This window comes from Taudactylus pleione, unplaced genomic scaffold, assembly GCF_031769625.1.
Source record: "Taudactylus pleione unplaced genomic scaffold, aTauple2 ptg000377l, whole genome shotgun sequence".
Classification (NCBI taxonomy): domain Eukaryota; kingdom Metazoa; phylum Chordata; class Amphibia; order Anura; family Myobatrachidae; genus Taudactylus; species Taudactylus pleione.
This window is the reverse complement of record NW_028284778.1, coordinates 1,507,483-1,529,990: the sequence shown is the minus strand read 5'-3', so window position 1 is coordinate 1,529,990 and position 22,508 is coordinate 1,507,483. Positions and strand designations below refer to the sequence as shown.

General features: G+C 42.7%; 1 protein-coding gene across 1 annotated transcript in view; it reads left to right on the top strand.

Annotated features, from left to right (window-relative positions):
* The first annotated feature begins 4,508 nt into the window (after positions 1 to 4,508).
* LOC148508002 (uncharacterized) overlaps positions 4,509 to 22,508 on the top strand; it is a 33,102-nt gene continuing 15,102 nt past the window's right edge. Inside the window, exons 1-2 of the mRNA XM_088445149.1 lie at positions 4,509 to 4,591; positions 9,756 to 9,955. The gene's annotated coding sequence lies outside the window, so the exon portion shown is untranslated. The remainder of the gene's footprint in view (positions 4,592 to 9,755; positions 9,956 to 22,508) is intronic.

Sequence of the window (22,508 nt, the reverse complement as noted above, 5' to 3'; positions counted from 1 at the left end):
TGACAATTTTCCATAGCATGGAGGGGGTTGTGGAACATGGTCCCCTGGGTGGTCATTCAAAGGGACAGTGTTTATGCTAATATGAGGTGGAAGTCCCTGGGTGTGTCATCTTTCCTTTGAAGGGACATATATATATTTTCATTGAAGAGTGTATAGGCTGCTCTATGAACTGTATATCCAGCCAGCATATGGATTCACTGAGACTGAGAACCCTACTGTCAGTGTCCGTAGACACTGAAATATCACTTGGTGCCGCTTTAGAAGGAACTTTGCATAATGTTCATTCTAGCATGCTGCTCCTGTCACAACCCGTGCAGTTCCTCTTTCCTACCTGGGGTGTCGCTCTCTGCTCTCGTGCTTTTAGCACACTGTGGTCTGTAGCTCAGCAGTGTATTGTTGTGTTCAAAAATTGGAAGCAATCGGGAAGCCGACTGCCTATATACCGGCAGCCGGCTTCCCGACTGTCTTATCCCGGCAAGGGTGAAATGCCGGGCGTCTAGATGTAGACGCCCGCATTTCCCCGATGCCGGGAGACTGGCGCCCGGCATCACGATCGTAGTGATGCCGGGCGCCGCGAGCGGACAGCCGCGGGGGGGGAGGGTTAGGTTTAGGGCTACCGGGGGGAACTTAGGGTTAGGCACCCCCCCGGGAGGGTTAGGGTTAGGCTAGGGGGAGGGAGGGTTAGGGTTAGGCACCCCCCGGGGGACTTAGGTTTAGGTAGCGGGGAAGGGGGTGGTTAGGGTTAGGCACTTAGTGGGGGGATTAGGGTTAGGGGGGTTAGGTTAGTGGATACTTACCTATCCACGATCAGGATTTCCAGCGCTGTCGGGCTTCCGCTGCGTTGCACTCTGCTCCTGTCGGGCTGCCGCTGACGGGAATCATGCGGCCAGCGGTATTTCATACCCATTCCTTCAAAAATAATTAGACACATTTTGCACAGTGAACATTATTTATAAAAAAACTCACACTTATGAGTTAAAAAAATAAAGAAAGTGTGAATATATTATACACTTATGTGTAAACAAACAACCTTGTTTAAAAATACTGGTTAGTATAACCAGTATTTATAAACAAAGTTGTTTGTTCACACATAGTATTTATAAACAAGGTTGTTTGTTCACACATAAGTGTATAATATATTCACACTTTCTTTATTTTTTTAACTCATAAGTGTGAGTTTTTTTTGTAAAGAATGTTCACTGTGCAAAATGTGTCTAATTATTTTTGAATTTTATGGGTATAGATTAAAAGTTACGTTTTAATTATCTTTCATTTTCACATACAAGTTTGTATTTTTCTTTGAAGTTTTGCCCCCCACAAAGGGTTTTTCCTGTATAGGGCTCTTCTCTTAGTTTCCCTATAAGAATACCCCAAGTGTGTCAGATTACATTGCTGTTGACCTTGGGGAGCACCACCAACAATCACTATTGTGGGATCTATGCCCGTATACTTCATCCATCGTTGGTTCTTGATTTTGTGACTACTAAGATTTAATATTTCTGATATAATCCTGTGCAGGATAAAAAAAATGTTTCTGTGATTATTGTAGTGTGGTATAAGCACCAGAGTAGAGAGTGACACCCCAGGCAGGAAGAGGAACTGCACGGGTTGTGACAGGTTCAGGGTGCTAGAATGAACACTATTACACCGCCCCTAAGAAGGTGCAGTTTCTCTGTCAGCATGGCCTCTTATGTGAGCGGTTGAGCATCTCTGTACGCCTGCGACACTCTCATAAGACGCAACATCTCCATGGGTCTTTTTAACCACCCACGTTACCTCCCAGTCACCATCCAGAAACACCCCTCACATTTCTGCTACCGTGCATCCAAATCTATACTGCCACTCTGTACGTCCAACATCAGCACACAGAAGCATACGCAGATGAAAAACATTACTCCACTGCAACCGACACAGAATCAGGCCCTATGAATTGTCCCCCTGCAATCCCGGGCATGGCCCTTGGCGTGCAGTAGCCATCATGACTTTTTGTTTTCCACAACACATTTGTATTTAAAATTGTAAAGCGTACTAGTGAATAAAGCCATCGTGTCCTTTCTTATCTGCCTCGATTTGGGGAGTTTCAGGATATCGGCATGCCACCCCTCCTGCCAACTGATTACTTCCTCCCACTCCGCCTCCAAGATTTTGCCCATGCTGCTTCCTACCTCTGGATCTCTCTCCCTCTGCCCATCAGACAATCCACCTCTCTACAAATCTTTAAATAGGCTCTCAAGACCCACTACGTCATCAAAGCCTTCCAGCTCTCATCCTATCCTGCTACATGTTCCTTCCTCAATGTCTACCCTATCTGTGTCACACCAGTTTGTCTGCCCCTCCCCTTTAGCATGTAAGCGCTCGTGAGCAGGGCTCTTTACCCTTTTCTGGTTCTCCTTACTCATACATGGGCACCTAACATTTGGCCACTTACACCCTGTTGCTTATTTGAGTGTTATGATCGCTAATGCAGCAATGTATATAAACCTTGTCCTTGTGCTGCATTGTAATCAACTGTAAGTTACTGGTTTCTTGTTCACTTATTTGTTTACGTATTTTGTAAGGCACTGCGGAACACTTGTGGTTCCATGTAAATAAAGGATAAAGAGAATGATGAAAATTAATATATAGCAAAGCTGGTATATTGGGTAACTAAAGATTATGTTGTTTCAGTAGTTACAATTTCAGTTTTCACTGCTAATTACACTAGTATTTACAAGAGCGAGAGAGAGAGGGGGAGAGATATGAAAAGCTGGTATATTGGGTAGTTGAAGATTATTTGTTTCAGTAGTTACAATCTCGCTGAAATCGGGATGTTGGGGAGGGGCGCGCCCTCTATGGGTGGCGCCCCTGTTCGACCGCACTGGTCGAACACCCCTAGAGCCGGCCCTGCATGAGATAGATAGATATGAGATAGATAGATAGATATGAGATAGAGAGATATGAGATAGATAGATAGATAGATAGATATGAGATAGATAGATATGAGATAGATATGGGATAGATAGCTATGGGATAGATAGATAGATATGGGATAGATATGGGATAGATAGATATATGAGATAGATAGATATGGGATAGATAGATATGAGATAGATAGACATGGGATAGATAGATGGATAGATAGACACGGGATAGATAGATAGATAGATAGGTGATAGATATGGGATAGATAGATATGAGATAGATAGATAGATAGATAGATAGATAGATAGATAGATAGATAGATAGATAGAGATAGATAGATAGATAGATAGATAGATAGATAGATAGATAGATAGATAGATAGATAGATATGGTAGATAGATAGATAGATGAGATAGATAGAAGAGGTATAAACAGATAGATTGATCATACTTGCCCACTCTCCTGGGAGTCGCGGGAGTCTCCTGATTTTTTGGGTAACCCCCGAAAAAGTAGGCAAATCTCCCGCATCAAGCCCACTTCCTAATGAAGTGGGCAGGATGGGGAGATTTTCCGAGAAAATTGCGGGTCCATAGGGAGGGGGCGGGACTGTGGGCCTGATTCAGAGCCGCTCGCTCTGACAGGCCCAGGCTTTTTTTTTTTGTTGGAGCGGCCTCTTGGCTGCTCGCATAGCTGTGGGTGACCACCCACAGCTATTGCGAGGGCCAGGATGATAGTCGCGATGGTCAAGACCATCGGGCTTGCGACGAGACCCTTGCCCCAGAGAGCTTTCGGCTCTAACAGAGCCAGAAGCTGTCCACTGACATCACTTGTGATGTCAGTGGGGCCGCCCCCAAATGGCAAGCGTTCCCTCGGGAACGCCTCCGTTTGGGCAGCCACCCCCCCGGCCCGCCCTCCAAAGGGACCCGGAGAGACGGAGTGCCCGTCGTTAGCCGGGTCTCGCGCATGCGCACGACGGAGCCAGCTCCGTCGTGCGCATGCGCTGTGGGCCACCATCGACCTGGTTGCGAGCGCTCAGCACTTGCGACCGGGTCTGAATCAGGCCCTGAGAGAGAGAGATGAAATAGAGATTTGAAAACATACCCAGAGAATGGAAGCTACTACAGAATGTGTAATTGTAGGTGACTAGCTTGTTTTTCTTTGTGCAAAAAAAATAAAAATCACTGTGCATCTTATTTTTACAGACCACAGTTGGGAACTATTCAGTCACATATTGTAAATATTTTATATTCTTGCCTTACTAAGGACTTTTATACCATCTTGTTTGTAGCATTTAGCTCTCACGGGCAAATAGTGCTGGTCTGATGTAGCAAAATGGGATTTATTAATATAGAGGGAAGGCAGCTGGGCTGAATCGAGACGCTCAGTCTAGAGTGGGGCTGCCCCCCAGTACACCATCAGCAAGGTGCCTGGAATGCAGCATCTGGCGATCAAAAAGCAAAGTCAGGAGGAATGCAGAGAGGAACGCATATCCCGCAGTCAGGAGGAACGCAGGAGCCGGAAGTCTTAGCGCTGTGGAACGCAGAACCCGGAAACGCCGTGGAACGCAAATCGGGATGTAGATGACAGCGGTATAACTATTTCCGGTCCGGTCCAGGCCTCTCATTAAACAATAGGGGGACAGTGCGGCTGAGGTGTCCCATATATCCCGATATATTCCTTTCAAATCCTGGTGAGAAAGGGGTTAACTCTTATTACAAGTGTTATTATTTTATTATTGTATATTATATACATGTATTATGGGAGGGTCTGTTCATGACATCAGTGGTATTACTGCAGGGTATGTACACAAGGTATCAACTAATAGGATGCCCTGTGTCATATCATTGTTAATACTATATATTATATTACATCATAGTGGGGTCTATTCCTGATATTGTTATTATTGTATATGATACAAATATATTATAGAAGGGACTATTCCTTATATTGTTATATATTATATAATAGCAGTTATTCATATTGTATATTATATCTCTATTGCATATTATATTAATGCAAAGCAGATGACCGGCTGATTTTGTTCTTGTAATGTTCAGAAATTTGGATTAGATGATTGTATTATTAACTTAATTATAAAAGGGATTGGTCATACTCGGTCCTCAGGACTCCACACAGGTCACATTTTCCAGGTCTTCTGGCAGGTGCACAGGTGTAGTCATTACTCACTGACACATTTTAAAAGATCCACAGGTGGAGCTAATTATTTCACTTGCGATTCTGTGAGGAGACCTGGAAAACATGCACTGTTTGGGGTTCTGAGGACCAAGTTTGAGAACTTGTGGTCTATTCCAAATTTGCCACCTCTCCGAAATAGTAGCAATCTACCTGTTTCCCTGAAGAGTCTAAAGGCTCCCATACACTGTGTGATTGCATCGTGCGAAGGGACAGGGGATTCATCGTCCGACATATCGGGCGGTCCACACACACATTGCTATCGGGTGGTTGACTGCCCGATATGCCAGCTCCCCCCTGTCTCACCCGCATAGCAAACAGTGGGATCGCACATCACATCCCCTGATCTCTTCGTCCTGCAGACAGATCAGAGGATGCGATGTACGACCGCGCTCGGCCCGATAGCAGGGCCATACACGGTGCGATATAGTAGGCAGATCGCACCATTCAGTCGGATTGCCTGCTTTATCGCCCGTGTATGGGGGCCATTACAATCTCCCTGATTGCACCTTACCCCCATTATGTAGCTGATATATAACAGAGACCATTAGTATCATTTCCCTGCATTGGTTATAAGACACAATGATCCTTATGGCTATCCCTATTTGTCTGAAAAGTATCAGTGTTTTCATCAACAAGTAGATCTTACTGATGGGTTCCGGACTATAGATAGACAGTAATTAGTTAGACAATGTCTAGATAGACACCAGATGTTAGACAGTTAATAGTCAGACGAGAATAAAAGTTCGACACAGACAAAAGTCAGACACACTAAAGTAAGACGTGTACAACGTTCGACAGGTACAAAAGCTCGACTTGAAAATGATTGACACAAAAATGGTCAACACATTTAAAAAAAAAAACTTTTTTTTTAGGGTTAGGCACTTACTGTAGGGTCACTGTTAGGGTTAGGCACTTACCACCACGGTTAGGGTTAGGCACTTAAACAGACGGTTAGGCACCAAGGGGAGGGTTAGGGTGAAGATTAGGGCTAAAAAAAAAAAAATATGTTGACCATTTTTGTGTCGACTATTTTCATGTCGAACTTTTGACCCTGTCGACCTTTTGTACCTGTCGAACGTTTTACATGTCTAACTTTAGTGTGTCTGACTTTTGTCTGTGTCGAACTTTTATCCTTGTCTATTAACTGTCTAACATCTGGTGTCTATCTAGACATTGTCTAATTACTGTCTATCTCTTATACCTCACCCCTTACTGACTGCTTTGGGGTAATTTGTATTTGGATGTAAGTCAGGTTTAGGACACGCCTCTCAGATGTAACAGTACACGCCCACTTTACCACTGTGCTCATACGTGGTGCTTTTACAATCTCCCTGAAATGCTTTTTCAAAAGTAGGCAAGTATGGTCTGTTCTCTAGTCGTGATATCAGTGTAATCACTGTCCTCTGTATTGTCAGACCTGGTGACATATATATATTACGGACGCAGAAATGAATCCATCGCAACGTGAGTGACAGACTGTCAGCGTTTGGGGGTGGCGACTGGGGAGTGGTAAAAAAAAATGCAGGCGTGTCTGTCTGTTTGATCGCTGTTGCATGGGCGTGCATGAATTAGCCAATACGATTGCATATGCAGCTTGAGTGCAGAAAAGCGAGGTTGGACACGTAAAACAGCAGCAGTGGGCGTCCCTATGATGACTGTGCTGTGGCAAGTATTAGCATATTTTTGCAGCTGCGATCCGTGCGCGATTGCAGTTGTGATCAGTACTGAATTAGGCTCTATATGTATTATAGGAAGGATTGATTGGTGCATTTCTGTTATCAGTGTAATTTTTGTTTGTTATCATTAAAGTTTGTCTATAAGGCTCCGCAGGGTTCTCATCGCTATGTGATACAGAAATGACATACAGGGAATAGAATAAAGGTGTGCATGGATGCAATTGATGACCGAATAGCAAAACATACAGTCAGGATCTGCATAATGACACTCATGAAAGTTGCAATAAGCAGACCAAAGGATGAATTCAATTGTTTGCGCCCGCGGTTGTCCGTGCCGGGCGCACAACGGAGCAATTAAATTGGTGCTCTGTTCATGCACGTACAGCCACGGAGCGCACATTTCTGCTCGTAGCCAATAGGTCGACACCAGATTGTCGACAGTTAAAAATTTGACATGGGCTTAGATCGACAGGGTCAATTGGACGACATGGTGATAATATCGACACGCAATGGTTGACACGTGGTTTTTCATGATTTTTAGGGTTAGGTACTTGGCGGAGGGTAAGGCTGCAAAAGGGGACAGTTAGGGTTAGGCACCAGGGGAGGGTTAGGGTGAAGATTAGGGTTAAAATAGTAACAACAAAAAACCATGTGTCGACCTTCTATCTTCGTGCCGACCTTTTGACCATATCAATGATTTTACCCTATCGACCTATTGCCTGTTGACCATTTGGTGTCAACCTATTGACTGCTTATCTAAATACTGTAGTTATTTTAATCCAAACCCCAAACAGGACCTCTCTTCATGACAACACAATGATATTACATACATACAAGTATTAATAGTTGCTATCAGGGGATGTAAACACAATAACTTCATCCGTTTCACAAATAATTGCTACTCTTTTCTAAAGGAGGGTACACATTAGACGATATGTCTCCTGATCCGGCGGTTCGGCCGGTCATATCGTCGACATCGGCAAGTGTGTACGCATGACGTTGTCCCGTGCGTGTTCCTGCAGGGTCGTTTATCACATTAACATGTACATGCTGGTCAATCTATCAATGTGATGAACGACCGCATGCATTTGGATGCGGCTGGTGAACAACATATCGTGCGGTCGTTCACCAGATTGTGCAGTTTGTACCGACCGCACAATATGTCGTCCGTTGCATCGTGGGTCGGCTGAGTACACAGTCTTCAAGGCACCTTAACAGTCCAGATTTTAAGGATATCCATGCTGCACAGAAGATGAAATGAAATGGACTAAGGTGCCAGTTAAGTCACCTGTGCCTAAGCATGGATTTTCCTTGACTGTTAGGGGGTGCCTTGAGGACTGGGTTTGGGAAACCCTGCAATAAGTTATTACATCTTATTTTCATGTGGCGGGTAGGTGGACCCAGCCACTGATGTCATTACAGTATAATTCATGGTAAGAGATATATATGGTTGGTTCTGTGTACAATAAAAGGAACGATGGGTCTATTCCTGTTATCAGTGTAATTTTTTTTGCTATATAAATAATACATATTCAAGCATATTATAACTGGCATATCACTGTCATTACTGTATAATATATAGTGTCCCTGCTAGAAAGCAGGCAGGACAGGGCGCTGGGGTTGCCAGGAGGGAGCTCCCGAAAAGGGAGTGTGGTCACTCTAGGAGGGGGCGTGTCCTTGTGACACACCCCCAATTCATCACACTTGGGAGCGTGTCAAGCACTTACAGAGGTGCTGGGCTTCCCCCAAGCTACTAGTCACCCCTATTGCTGATTCAAATTTATGTAGTTGAATACACAGGTGCAGGATAATACTTTTTGTCTATGAAGAGGTTAGGCACCCCCAGGGAAAGGTTAGGGTTAGTCAGAGGCAAGGGGGGGAGGGGGTTAGGCACCCTCGGGTGGGAGGTTAGTGCTAGGCACCACCCCGGGAGTTTAGGGTTAGGCACCCCTAAGGGAGGGTTGGGGGGAGGAGAGGAGAGGGTTAGATCACTTCCCTGCCGCTGTCAGGATCTCCTACTGTCAGGCTAACGCTGTCGGGATTTGATCCGGCGGTTACACAGCCGCCAGCATTTCAATCCCATTCCCTCTGATCTAGACAGCATCTGAGTCGTCATCGCCGGGTATGAATGTCCAGGGGGATAGAGAGCCCAGTTTAGGGACGTTATAAGGGCCACTGTGTTCTGTAATTCTGGATCTCTATAGGGCAGCATGTGCCATAGACGAGGGGAGGAGTATATTATGTTGACATTCATTAGGTAGATAAAAGAATGTCAACGTGGTTGTTATGTAGACATTGAGTGTGTCGACATGTTTATAAAGTAGACATTAAGCTTGTCGATACGTGTATATATATATATTGGCTGACGCACTGTCAAGGAAGCAGCTGGGGAAGGGATTGTCAGTCCCTATAAACTAAATCAATTCAATGTAATAAAGACCAGCACTAATTAACATTAAAAATTATTAAGGACGGTGTCAATAATAAAACCATATAATATAAAGAATAAATTATATTGTTTTGTTTTTTTATTATTGAAACTGTTCTTATTTTTTTTTTTGTTAATTAGCGCTGGTCTTTATTACATTATGCTTGTCGACACTGATGTAATGTCAACGTTGTTGAAATGTAACCAATGCATTTTATTATACTTCTATCCCTAACGCCCTAGCACAAACCAACTGAACCACAGAGGCGCATAGTCGGGACTCTACTTTTTAGGAGACCTTTAAGATCTTGATGCCCTGTGGCTCACAGTCTGGAGATGCCCCTTGAACCATGTAAATAACCCCCATGTGTGTCAGATCACATTACATTTAAATTCCATGCAGGAGAATCATGGGATTGGTTTGTTTCCTTCCCGATTCGTGCTTCAGAACGGTGGAACAGGGTTGGATTCCCAGGTGGATTTTTTTTAATTTTTTGTATTGAATGCTCTTTAAACAACTTCTCTGTTTAATATTGATGTCTCTCAATACACAGGAATATATTGATGGGAAGACGTCTGGTGAGTGTGATCCCATCCCCCAACAGATGTCCCATTGTGTCCGGAGGTTAGATCAGGATCTGGAGGCCAATCACTATCAATCCTGATACATGAAGGGGAGTGGGGGTATTTAGAAAGACACAGGGGTCTGTACAAGGATTGAGAATGCAGAATCACCAGATCCTCACGTCATCGGGTAAGAGGAGATTTCTTTACTGCCTTTTTCTGATCAACTTTTCTTATTTATTTTAAAGCACTTTTCCTGCCATCTCACTACAGGCTAGTAACTGGAGTATTCTAACGCGTTTCGTAGGTTAGTAATACAGATCTGTCCTTATACACATAGCCTCAATATTCCATGCAACGCAAGACACCTTGCACAAGTGATCTGTGCCAAGTGGTGTAGCATGTTTCTTGCATCTTTTTCACTTGAATCTGCGTCTTGGTTGCAACGCGATGCAAAAAAAACGCTTTGCGAGACTGCACTGATTAATCTGATCTGCAAAGCTTGTATATCTGTGTGCGACTGAGTCTGTATCTGACTCAGTCGCACACAGATGTACAAGTGTTGAAGATCAAATTCGAGTGAAAAAGACACTCGGTGCAAACAGAGTTGCATGCACGGGACCTGGCGCGCCGAGGAGGGCTGTTTGACGCAACTGCGGCAATAGTGTATGAGGACAGATCTGTAATTTGCTATGAGAATGTTGAGTATAATGTAATCTTCCTTATCTCAGATGAAACTTCATCAGTGACTTTAAAATATCTAATATAAGATTGTAATGACCTTTACATTGCTTTCCCATCAGCAGAAGGGACCCTCCATATCAGAGGTTCCCAACCACAGTCCTCAAGGCACACTAACAGTCCAGGTTTTAAGGATAACCATACTTAAACACAGGTGTCTTAATTAGTACCTCAGTTATTTTGATTTAACTATCTCTGCTCAAGCATGGATATCACTAAAACCTGGACTGTTAGTGTGCCTTGAGGACCGAGGTTTGGAAACCCTGCTCTATATGGTAACCCACTATAATGCTGTCAAATTTCTCTTCTTTCTCTCTCAGCTAAAATATAGAAAAGCATAGTTTAGAATATGGACCTATAATTAAGCAAAAACCTTACAATTATTATTATTAAGTTACTTATATAGCTCCAGCATATTCCATTGCGCTTTACAATTGGAAACAAAACCGTTATAAAATTAGACTGGGTTATAACTGAGAGACGAAGAGGTAAGAGGGCCCTGCTCGCAAGCTTACAATCTACAATTATTACAGCAATTAATATGTAATATTTGGCTATAAAAAAAATCATGTATTTAAATTGGCCTTTTCTAGTCCAACACAAACTGATTGGGTTATCGCCAGACATAACTTGGCTCGATGCAAATAAAAATAAACTAAAATCTGAACTAAGTAGGCAATGAATAGGGTATACAAAAATTGCATCGGTTTTCCAGAAGGTAAAATGGAGTCTGGGTCAAATACCCCTTACTGTGAAATATATTTTTATTATTATATTATATTAATTATATAAGTCATGAGTATACAAAGGACTGGCCTGCATTCTAAATAGTTTTATGGGGTTCATGGAACTATGAGATTATTTTATTTTAATACAGGAGTACTAGTTTTCAGCACAGAACACCAGCATTATAATATATTTTATTACCAAAGAATTAAATTTTTTTCATAGTTTTTTTTTATTTGCGTACTGTTTTGTGGCATTTAAAATTATATTTATTAGCCTTAATATATTGTAACATATATTTCTTTAGGTCTTATTTTCAGTAAAATATTTGTAAAAGTTAAGTAAATCTAAAAAAAAAACGTTATAATGGATTTACAAATCTCACTCTAATTTATAAAAATTAATCCCGATATTTTTTATTCTAAAATTAATCAGAACGCAGACTAAGCTATTATTAGCCTTCATGGTTTCTGGTGCAGTTTTAGAACCATTAATAAGGTCCAACATTATGTCTCATAAATCACTGCAGAGGGACTAAAGATGTTCAGTTAATTGTTTTTAAATGTGTACTATTTGTTGGACTGTGCTAGGTAGGGAATGTAAACCAGTAATCCTGAGTAACCTGGACTATAGTTCTGCGTTAATACATGGTGACTTTCGTATGACAAGAATTTTCTAAAGGCAACATCCAGTCATTGAAACTCATCCCTTTTTTTTACTCTTAAGCTGCATACACACGTAAAGATTATCTGTCCAACCATCCAACTAGTTGATTGGCTGGAATGAAAATCTGGTAAGGTATGAACAGGGGTGTATCTAGGGATCCAAGCGCCCCTGGCAATGTAATGGACTGGCACCCCCCCCCCATGCAGTGCCCTCAGTAGTAACCCTCCAGTAGCAATTCCCCTATGCTGCATTGCCCCCAGTAGTCCCCCCTATACAGGGCCCCCAGTAGTAGACCCCAGTTGTAGTCCCCCCTATGCTTCATTGACCCCAGTAGTAGACCCCAGTTGTAGTCCCCCCTATGCTTCATTGACCCCAGTAGTAGTCCCCCCTATACAGTGCCCCCAGTAGTAGTCCCCCCTATACAGTGCCACCAGTAGTGGCAACCCCCCCTAAATTGCCCCCATTAGTGGCCACCCCCCTAAATTACCCCCAGTAGTGGCCACCCCTATACAGTGCCCCCAGTAGTGGCCGCCCCTATACACAGCCCCCAGTAGCAGGAACACCCCATAAAGTGCCCCCAGTAGCGGCCACCCCCTATTTCAGTGCCCCCAGTAGTGGCCACCCCAATAGAGTGCCCCCAGTAGTGGCCACCCCTATACAGAGCCCCCAGTAGCGGGCACCCCGCCATAAATTGCCCCCAGTAGCAGCCACCCCCTATTTCAGTGCCCCCCCCCCTACACACACACACACACACACACACACAAAGAAAAAAAAAATACAACTTACCTGATCCCCGCTCCTGACGCCCGCCCGCTCTTCTCCTGCATGGGAGAGACGTCATACGTCATGACGTCCCTCCCATCACATGCTGTGGGGGGAGCCAGCACACGTAGCTCATTAGTGAGCTCCAGCCGGCTCCCTCCGCGGACGACGCAGCAGCAAATGAGTCTGTCTGGCTGCTATTACAAACACACAGCCGCTGCTGGCGGCTGCATGTTTGTAAAGTAGGGCAGACCGCTATCACTGCGGTCTGCCCTACACTTGTGGGGCCGGGGGACTTGTCCACCCCTTGGCTGCTGGTGGCACTGCCAGACGGCGCCCCTGGCGAGTGCCATCCTGGCCAATGGGTAGATACGCCCCTGGGTATGAAAGCAAATGACAATCAGCAATTTGCTCCCAAATGCCGGAAAATAGACAAAAACTGTTGTTTGAACAAATTGTTTAGATCAAACATTTAACAAACTTTTCTGACGACCATTTTCATCTGTTTTCTGGCATTTAGGAGCAAATTGCTGATCATCAGTTACTCCCATACGTTACCAGATTTTCATTCCAACCAATCAACTAGTTGGATGGTTGGACAGAAAATCTTTACGTGTGTACCCAGCTTTAGCCTCCAGCCTGCGACCTTAGGGGGTATGCAGGATGCAATAAGTCGTCTGCACTGCCCCAATTCCTCAATATGTGCCCGACTCCTGTAATGCCACGGCCAATAGCAGAGGCATGATTAATGCTGCAATTTAGTAACCTAGACCTGAGAAGGAGGTAGACGCGGGGGTGTTAAAGGCCATTACACACTAGACTATGTACTGACCTCGTTCGCGACGGACCCGGCAGGGGTGCGTACACACTTGCCAATGCCAGGAGAGACGTGGGGGGGTAGAGGGGGCCATGCTGCATTCAGCAGCATGGCATCGCTAGAGACCTCCTCAGATCTTTCTGCATGTACAAAAGATCTGAGGATGTGATGGACGACCGGCTGGAGCGCACATTGGCATCTTGCGTACACACTGGACGATATGACCGATTTGTTGTTCCAATTCGCCGTAATCGGCCTTATTGTTGAAGATATCGTCTAATGTGTACCCAGTTACAGTGTCCGATGTCAGAATGTAACATAGATAACAGGTATTAGAATTTTTACTAAAAAAAGTGTATAGTACAAGCAGGTATTTACATATTATTTTATCCCCATTAGTAGAGTCACGTTATATGCCTTTAGTGACTATAAATTATGTATGAGAGATGTTTTTATTTTTATTTTTATTTTTTTTTACATGGACCCAGTAATTAAATGTAGAATTTTTCAATCTCGTACTAAAGATGACAGATTTCTGCTTTTTCATACCTGGCCATCTCTGTAAGCCAGTGGTCAATGATAGCTGGTGGGTGCATCCACCATGTAGTTGAGAAAATGAGACAAATACAGTATAGAGTGACTCTCTGGGAAGTGCTTGAAGTCTCTAAACCATGGCAGGAATTACGGAGCAAAACTATTTTGTGTGTTGTTTTTTTTTCTTGTATTATTTTTGAGCAGAGAAAAAAAACTAATGCCTTTTGATTAGATTAAGAAATAAAGATGTGATTTGCTGACAAACCGAAACTAATAACATTGATCTGGTGTTGAAGAGGTTAAGGGTTTGTATACGTGTTTGTATATGTGCTCCCAATACTTTCACCAAATTCATCTTTTTAGTGTGCCTTTATATCATCAGGCCGGGACTCTGGTTTATTATGCCCATGATATAATGCTATAATATATTTTCACGTTATGTTATCCTTACTAGGACTACCCTTGTTAGTTATTTCATTTGTGCCTGTACAGTAGATTACCTACAGCACCATTTTCCTGCTCGATGATCTCAGGTCATCTAATAATGCGATGTTATTATATGACCACTATTTTGTTGATTTATTGTCATATGTGTAGATAATGTTGACATTTCGCCAGTAATTATAGGTTATGTAAATAAGTATCTCTGATATGATTTTTAAGCTGGAGTGTCTTCCACCGATTACTTTATACTGCGAAAAAGCCCTCAGTACATTAATATCTATATAATGATCCTCTAAAGTTAGTTTGTGCTGCTGTCTATCATGGTGCATAGTAAGGTTTTCCTAAACAAACCACAATGTCATTCCGTATTGTAGTGGCCATGGTAACAATAACAACCAACATTATAGAGCTTCTAGTGACATTAGAATGATTTCTAGGTATATATCCAGTACATGGATGGCTAACTATTGCAGTGCCACACTACAGGTTGAGTCTTCCATATCCAAATATTCCGAAATACGGAATATTCCAAAATACGGAATATTTTTAGCTTGACTGAGATAGTGAAACCTTTGCTTTTTGATGGTTCAATGTACATAAACTTTGTTTAAGGCACAAAATTATTAAAAATAAAGTATAAAATTACCTGCAGGCTGTGTGTATTAAGGTGTATATAATACATAAATACATTCTGTGTGTAGATTTGGGTCCCATTCCCTAGATTTTTCCTTATGGTATACAAATATTCCAAAAGACGGAATATTCTGATATCCAAAGTGCCCCCGGTCCCAGGCATTTTGGATTTGGGAGACTCAACCTGTAGTACTAACCACAGTGTTCTGAGTGCAAATCCCCCCCCTCCTCCCTCCTACCTACAGTTTTGTGGGTTACTTTGGATAGAAGGGGTCATTATGAGACCATATTAGGGTGTGCAAGTTACAACTATATGTATTCAATTTCTATTAATTTCCTTCACATATGTGGTTATATGAAATAAAAGAGCTATTCGTGCACGCGAAATTATATCAATTACTAATTGAGTAATTTACCTTTTTGGTTAATGCACACTACAATTTGTATTGACAACTCTATTGCCCTTGAGTAATAATAGGAGGAATTTCTACTTTCCCTATCATTTATTCAACATCTATATAACTATATTTCTGTAGCCCACTTCTGACGCTGGAACTGTGAAGATCCCGACACGAGAGGTAAGTACCCTAACCCTCCCTTAGTGGTGCCTAACCCTAACATCCCTGGGTGGTGCCTTACCCTAACCTCCCCCTGGTCGTGCCCACACCCTAAACATGAGTTTGCTGGGGGGGTGCCTTACCCTAACCTCCTCCCGGCAGTGCCTAACCCTAAGTCCCCCCGGGGATGCCTAATCCTAACCCCCCCCACCCCCAACCCCGGGTAACTACATACTCACCGGCGTGGATGTTCGAAATTCCGACATTCAGTATGCCGACGCCGGTATCCTGATCCCATTCGGGATGGCGGCGCCTGCATATTGCTGCCGGTCGGGATTCCAGCGTCGGTATATCGGCGGCCGGAATCCCGCCCACCGGTATTTGAACTACATCCCCCTATTTGTAGCAAAGACACACAACACCACTTTTCTTGAGACAAACATTTAAAAACAAATATAGGAGCAGGCAGTCAATGCATATCATCTTTTAATCAGTTATTCACTCTTGTTTTCACATATTCTATATTTTCTTTTTATTTTTCTGGTTTTAATATTATCACATATTAAATGAACTAAATATAAGTTAGGTTTTATATTTTTATGGGCACCACAGAAGACAAATCTTTTTCTCTCTCCTGATATTCTGATATATATATATTATTTTTTTGTCCGTTGTCGCACTACCTAATGATACTAACTAACATAAGTTCAATCTGATATAATAGGGATATTTCCTGTACAATGTATATATTCTGTGCGATTGGTGCTACAACACATAAATAACCCTTTAATAGTATTAAAAATATATTAGGACATCAGGAACAGTAAGCAGCAGTGTAGTTCCAGAGAGCCTGCATGTGACTGATACATGCTATACATTGTGCTGGTACTTATTTTCTGGTAGAGAATTCAGCTTTTGGAGATCTCCGAAGCCTCCTTGGAGATGGCAGCTGCTGCCACAACGTCTGCTGACATGGGGTGGTCAAGTTGTCTTCGCCCTGGCTCTGTAGCCTGACCATGATGTAGTGTCATTCTAGCACCCTGCACCTGTCACAACCTGTGCAGTTCCTCTTTCCTGTCTGGGGTGTTGCGCTCTGCTCTGGTGCTTCTAGAACACTCAGCTGATGCAACAGACTTCTGATATACAGACCAGAGTGTGCTAGAACCACCAGAGCAGAGAGCGACGCCCCAGGCAGGAAAGAGGAACTGCACAGGTTGTGACAGACGCAGGGTGCTAGAATGAAGACTACATGATACCAAAGGAAAACACCAGACAAAAAGCTATAAGGTCTTTCACGAATACGAATTCAACTTTCATGTCACCACCTACCAACGTTTCTGCTCATGCCAGTTTTACCACACGAGTGGGAAATGCCACTCGCCAATGGTGGTAGCATTAATACTGGTAACTGATTATGCTTCTGCCTTTAGAGTCCATGGACACTTTCTCCACCAGCTACAGTTGTCATTCAGCTGCCAGATGTGTATACTATTTGTATTGTAAGCTTATTTGGGCAGCACTAGCTCTTCCCTCTTTAATTTCATTGCATGTTATTTATTTGTGATCCTTTCCATGCAAATTGCCGCGTCTCATAGTGGCACTTCATGTATAAAAGTTCATAATATGACATCAGCCAATCAGAAGTGCATATTGTTGAACCTGCCTTCCATCACCCGCAAGAGTAACGCCTCCTAAATTGTGTATAATAACCCTTTTCCACCAAAAATCCCAGGTCTGACCCGGGATTTGGAACACAGGTCCAAGCCGGGAAAGACCCGGAATTTACCCCATTTCCATTGCAGCATCGACCCGGGAATATCCCGAGTCGACGCCGTTCATACGGCACCCGGGTGCAGTGCCGGGGCTTGGCGATGATGTCATCACCAAGCGCCGGAAAATACAGCTCTCCCCTGAACACTGGACCCGAGCGGGACGGCGACCAGGAGAGGTTGTGATGAGAGAGACCTAAAGTGCAGATCATATCCGTGCAGACACAATTATAGTCCATAAAGCAGGGGTAAGCAATAAGCGGACCCTTCGGCTGTTGTTGAACTACAAATCCCAGCATGCATTGCATTACATTTTTAGCATGGCCGAATAGCAAAACTGTGGCAGGGAGTGCTGGGATGTGTAGTTTTACAACATCTGGGGGGGCACTTATTGCCCACCCCTTCCTTAAAGGAAGATTAGGACTTCCTGGTGATGGATAAGATTCTGAAAAACCCTTTTTCGGCGAATCTGAGTCAGACGTTGTGAGTATAAAACAGAAAGAAGTTATAAGGTAATAGGACTATAAACAAAATGGACAAAGAAACTAGGCTGGGAACCTTACACAATGTCAGAAATCCATGGGGATATACTGGATCAAGTACAGGCTGTGCTGGTTTGACACTACTCACCTCGGGTGCACAGAGACTAACCTGGTGCAGGTATACTGCAGGGACCCCACAAGGAAGTATCGGCTTTCTGCCAACACCACACAAGTGGCAGAACCCCATGTGACTGTAAGGAAACGTTTGGTAGTGACATGGTACTGGCATGACCAGTGCTGATTAGATATGGGATGTAAGAATTTTGCAGACTTTAGTGAGGTACGAGGTACCTGAAGAGAGGTATTAGACACTAGAGCACCAGAGTATTGTGTGATTGGGATAATGAGGCAGGGCTGCACCAGGAGATGTTCTAACTAGTAATACTGAGCCTAGAAATTAGCAGACAGGCTGATGCACACTGAAGTTCTGGCCCTAAGTGCACTGGCCGCCTATTGAATGATAAGACTAGCTATTGGCCGATGCAGTCACATGACCAAATTTGACAGTCTGCGGGCATGCTGTTGCTCGCACCCTAAGGAAGAAGATTGAAGAAGCATTGGTGGTGCCCAGAGAAGATGCCTAGTATGCTTCCAGAGTCCCGAAGACAGCGCACCAGTCCCAGGTAAGTCCAGTGCGTGTTACCCAATATACTTTTACTAAGCATAATGGTCACCTTCTCAGATTCAAACCTAAAAAACACAGCAGTGAGCAACTTATACTATAATGCAAAAGAATATAAAAAGAGGTATAATTAAATTTCCTAACAAAATTTAAGACACACACACATATATATGATATATATTTATTTATATTAGTGGCCACTTTATTTGGTGCACCTTTCTAGTACTGTGTAGTACCTCCAGAACAGCCTAAATCCCTCATGGCATGGATTCAGGAAGGTGCTAGAGGCATTTCTTAGCGATGCTAATCCATGGTGACATGATAGCATCACACAGTTGCTGCAGATTTCTCAGAAGCACATTTATGGTCCAAAGGTCCTGCTCAACCACATCCCAAAGGTGCTCAATTTGCTCGAAGTCTGGTGACTGCGGAGACCATTGGAGACTGAACTCATTGCCACGATCATGGAAACCACATGAGATGATGTGTGCTTTGTGACACGGCGCATTATTCTGCTGGAAGTAGCCATTAGAAGATGGATAGATTTTAGCCATAAAGGGATGTACATAGAATATAAGGCTATAATACTCAGGTAATCTGTGGCATTTTAATGATGATCAGTTGTTATTAAGGAGTCCAATGTATGCCAAGAAGCCACATTCCTCACAAATACACCACCACAGCCTGAACCATCAACACCATGCAGAATGGATTCTTGTTTCGTCAAATTCTAACCCTACAATCTGCATGTTACAGAAGAAATTGAGGTTTGTCAGACCAGGCAACGTTTTCTCGATCTTCAATTGTCCAGTTTTGGTAGCCTGTAACCACTCTAACCTTTATTTTCTGTTATTAACTGACATGGGTGGAGCTTTTTGTGTGAAAATCTCAGGACAGCATCAATTTATGAGATCCTCAAAGCAACCCATCTGGCACCAACAATTTTTTTATTTCTAGCTAGAGAAGCATGACCAAGCCATAAGGAAAACACTGGTAAGAAAGACCAGCCGGACAGCATGACTTGTCGTGTAACAAATCAGTCAGGATTACCTTAATGTAACCACTGTAAGAAACTATTGATAAAAAGGGTTATTATTTGCTCCAAGCAGGTGGCCTCACATGTAATTTTTTATTTTTTTGCAAATTAATTTTATTGAATACTAACACAAAATACAGTTAGCACAGCATGTCATAAGAGAAGAAAAAAAAGATCAATATAATAAAATGATAAGGATGATGAAACAAAGCCTAACATATACAACAATTCAACAGAGCAAGTATGACATCTGCTGGACCATAAACCAATCCTATCATTCGGTTAGTATTTTTATAAATGCAAAAAAATCTAAACTTTCGAAGAACCAAAAGTAATGAATAGAAGGAGCAAAAAAAAGAAAGAGACGAAAAGAAAAAGACCTCTGTCCCAGGGTTGAAAATAACACTACCGTATAGTAGTTATATAACACTAGAACTCAAAAAATGCCTTCCATACCAATGTAGGGAAGCGACCTAGCTGACAACTATTCTTGTGTCCATGTGCCTCACCCACATTCCTATACAATGACGTAGTAACCAAAAACTAGGACACAAGGGCAAATCTTCCTGGAGAATGAGACTGGCTGTTTCTATCACCGTACTCCAAAAGGGCCGGATGAGGGAACACTCCCACCAAATGTGTAAAGGAGTTCATTCCGCTATATTACATCTCAAGCAGGTGTTTGGGACTCCAAGATACATTTTAGCTTGTAAGCTAGGGCAGCGATACCAGAGGGATTTTTTTTTTATTGTTTTGCACAAGTGCAAAAGGAAATTGACACTAAAAATACAATTTAATAACATAAAAAATATTCAGATGTATAAAAGAACCTACTCTACACTGTCTTTTTTTATGATAGTACTCCTAATGATATATCTCAATATTGGAAACACTGTGGAATAAGTTGCTTGGATATTTTAAATACTGCTTTCCACCTAGTACAGACTACAAGTAGTTGCGTAGACCGCTCCTGTTCCTGAGACCTCAGATGTTGAACAATTTAGAATCCTACCCGCATTGAATGAAATCATTATGTCCGGGAGAATTGAGAACAAGAACATACTTCCCAAGAGTTCAGACGAAGGTAGGAGCATAGGACCAGCTAAATCCAGGGGGCTATGGGCCATGAGAATATCACTTAACTCTACCAGTTGATTCTCGAGAGTAGAACTATATCTGTGACAGTGAAGAGGTGAAGGGATTATTTAGATACTGTCTTAACATCAGGGAAATGTCATTTCTATTTGTTGAATACCCGATTATACCAATTTATTTATCAGTTATTCAAGAGTCCTAAAAATCTCAACAATCCTACAGGTCGCCCTATTTTTGCTGAAATATATTCACTAGTCTGGAATCTGTCACGGTATGTTGACCATTACCTATAGCCCTTTTTACACCTTAATGATACCATCCTCTTCTTCAATTACTCTTAGGGGCGTATGCAATTAGGTGCGAAAAGCCCCCCGTACTTTTCGCATGGCAGATTTTTCGCCATCATCGCTGGTTTTCCATGCGAAAAAGTATTGCGCGCGTCCTGGTTATCACCATATTCAATTAGAAATCAGCAAAAACGGGACCCGGCAAAACTGTAACATGTGAAAAGTACTGTCAGATTTGGGGAAATCAGCCTGACACCCCCCAAAAGATGCACTGACATTGGGGATCACTATAGATACCCCCCGAATAGGCCTACTGAAGGTATTTGGGGTACTTAAATACTCTTAATAGCTACTAATTAGCGTCTTTGCAAAAGTGGTGAAGAATAGCACTTAGCAGTGTTTTTTGCAGGAAATAAGTAGTCCCAGCAAATTTGGGGTACATGAAAATGGGTGCTAGCATATTTTAAAGTTGCTAAAGTGAAGTATTTGTCCCCCAACTTTGTACTTTTTTGGGGAGATCTAAAGTCTTTTTTCGATGCAGTTTACCTTTGGAGGACTGTCCCTAGGGTGCAGGTTTTTTTTTCCAAGGTTTGCACCCCAAAACCCCAATTCTGCACTTTTTTTTAGACCCCTATTCATAGGCGAAACTTTTTCGCAGGTTCCATTGCATTAAGTTTCGCCGGAATTGAATACGGAGAAAACTAATCGCATGGCGAAATGACGTCACTCACGATACTTTTTCGCAGAAAACTGCTTTTCGTACCTAATTGAATACGGCCCGTAGAGGTCAAATGGCAAACGGGTTATATAAAGGCCAACTATGAAGTCCAATTAAGCGCACAACCATGGGCAGTGACTGGGAGCTGGCCTGAAGTGTAAGCAAAAATGGCTGTCTCATGGGAGTGTCACCGGCATGTCAGTGAATGCAGCTGCGATCCCATATGCAGTGCCGCAGCCACAGAAGCCATATCCAGAGGGATTTAAGAAGAGATCACTAAGCAGCCCATAGACTGTCGTAAGTGTCAAACTTGCATGCGATAGTGCGCCAATGGTGGAGTGTTTACAACCACCGGTGGAGTGGCACTGTCCATGGGCATTGAAAGTGGGCATCTCAGAGCTTGCACAGTCCGTCGCATGCTAGTAAACAAGGGGATGGATGAAACTAGCAATTACATATTATTGTAATTAATTCACACTTTTTTTTTTTTTTTTTTTAAGATTAAGACTAAAGCCACCAGTTTTAGACATTATTGGTCCCTACTGCACCAGACTAATTGATTTTGCTTTGTGTTTAGTAGGAGTTCACAATTAGCTCCTAGCATATAGGTTGCGACTTTTAGAAAAACAATCTCACTATTATCAGGGTATAGAGAAGAAATAGTAATTTGGTTTGTTATAACTAACTAGCTGAAGTACCCGGCATTGCCCGGGTTTAAATCTTCAAGTCACTAAGCTATCAATGGATGTTGGATGTAACTGTCAACATTTTAAAAATAATTAGCAGCTCGTCCA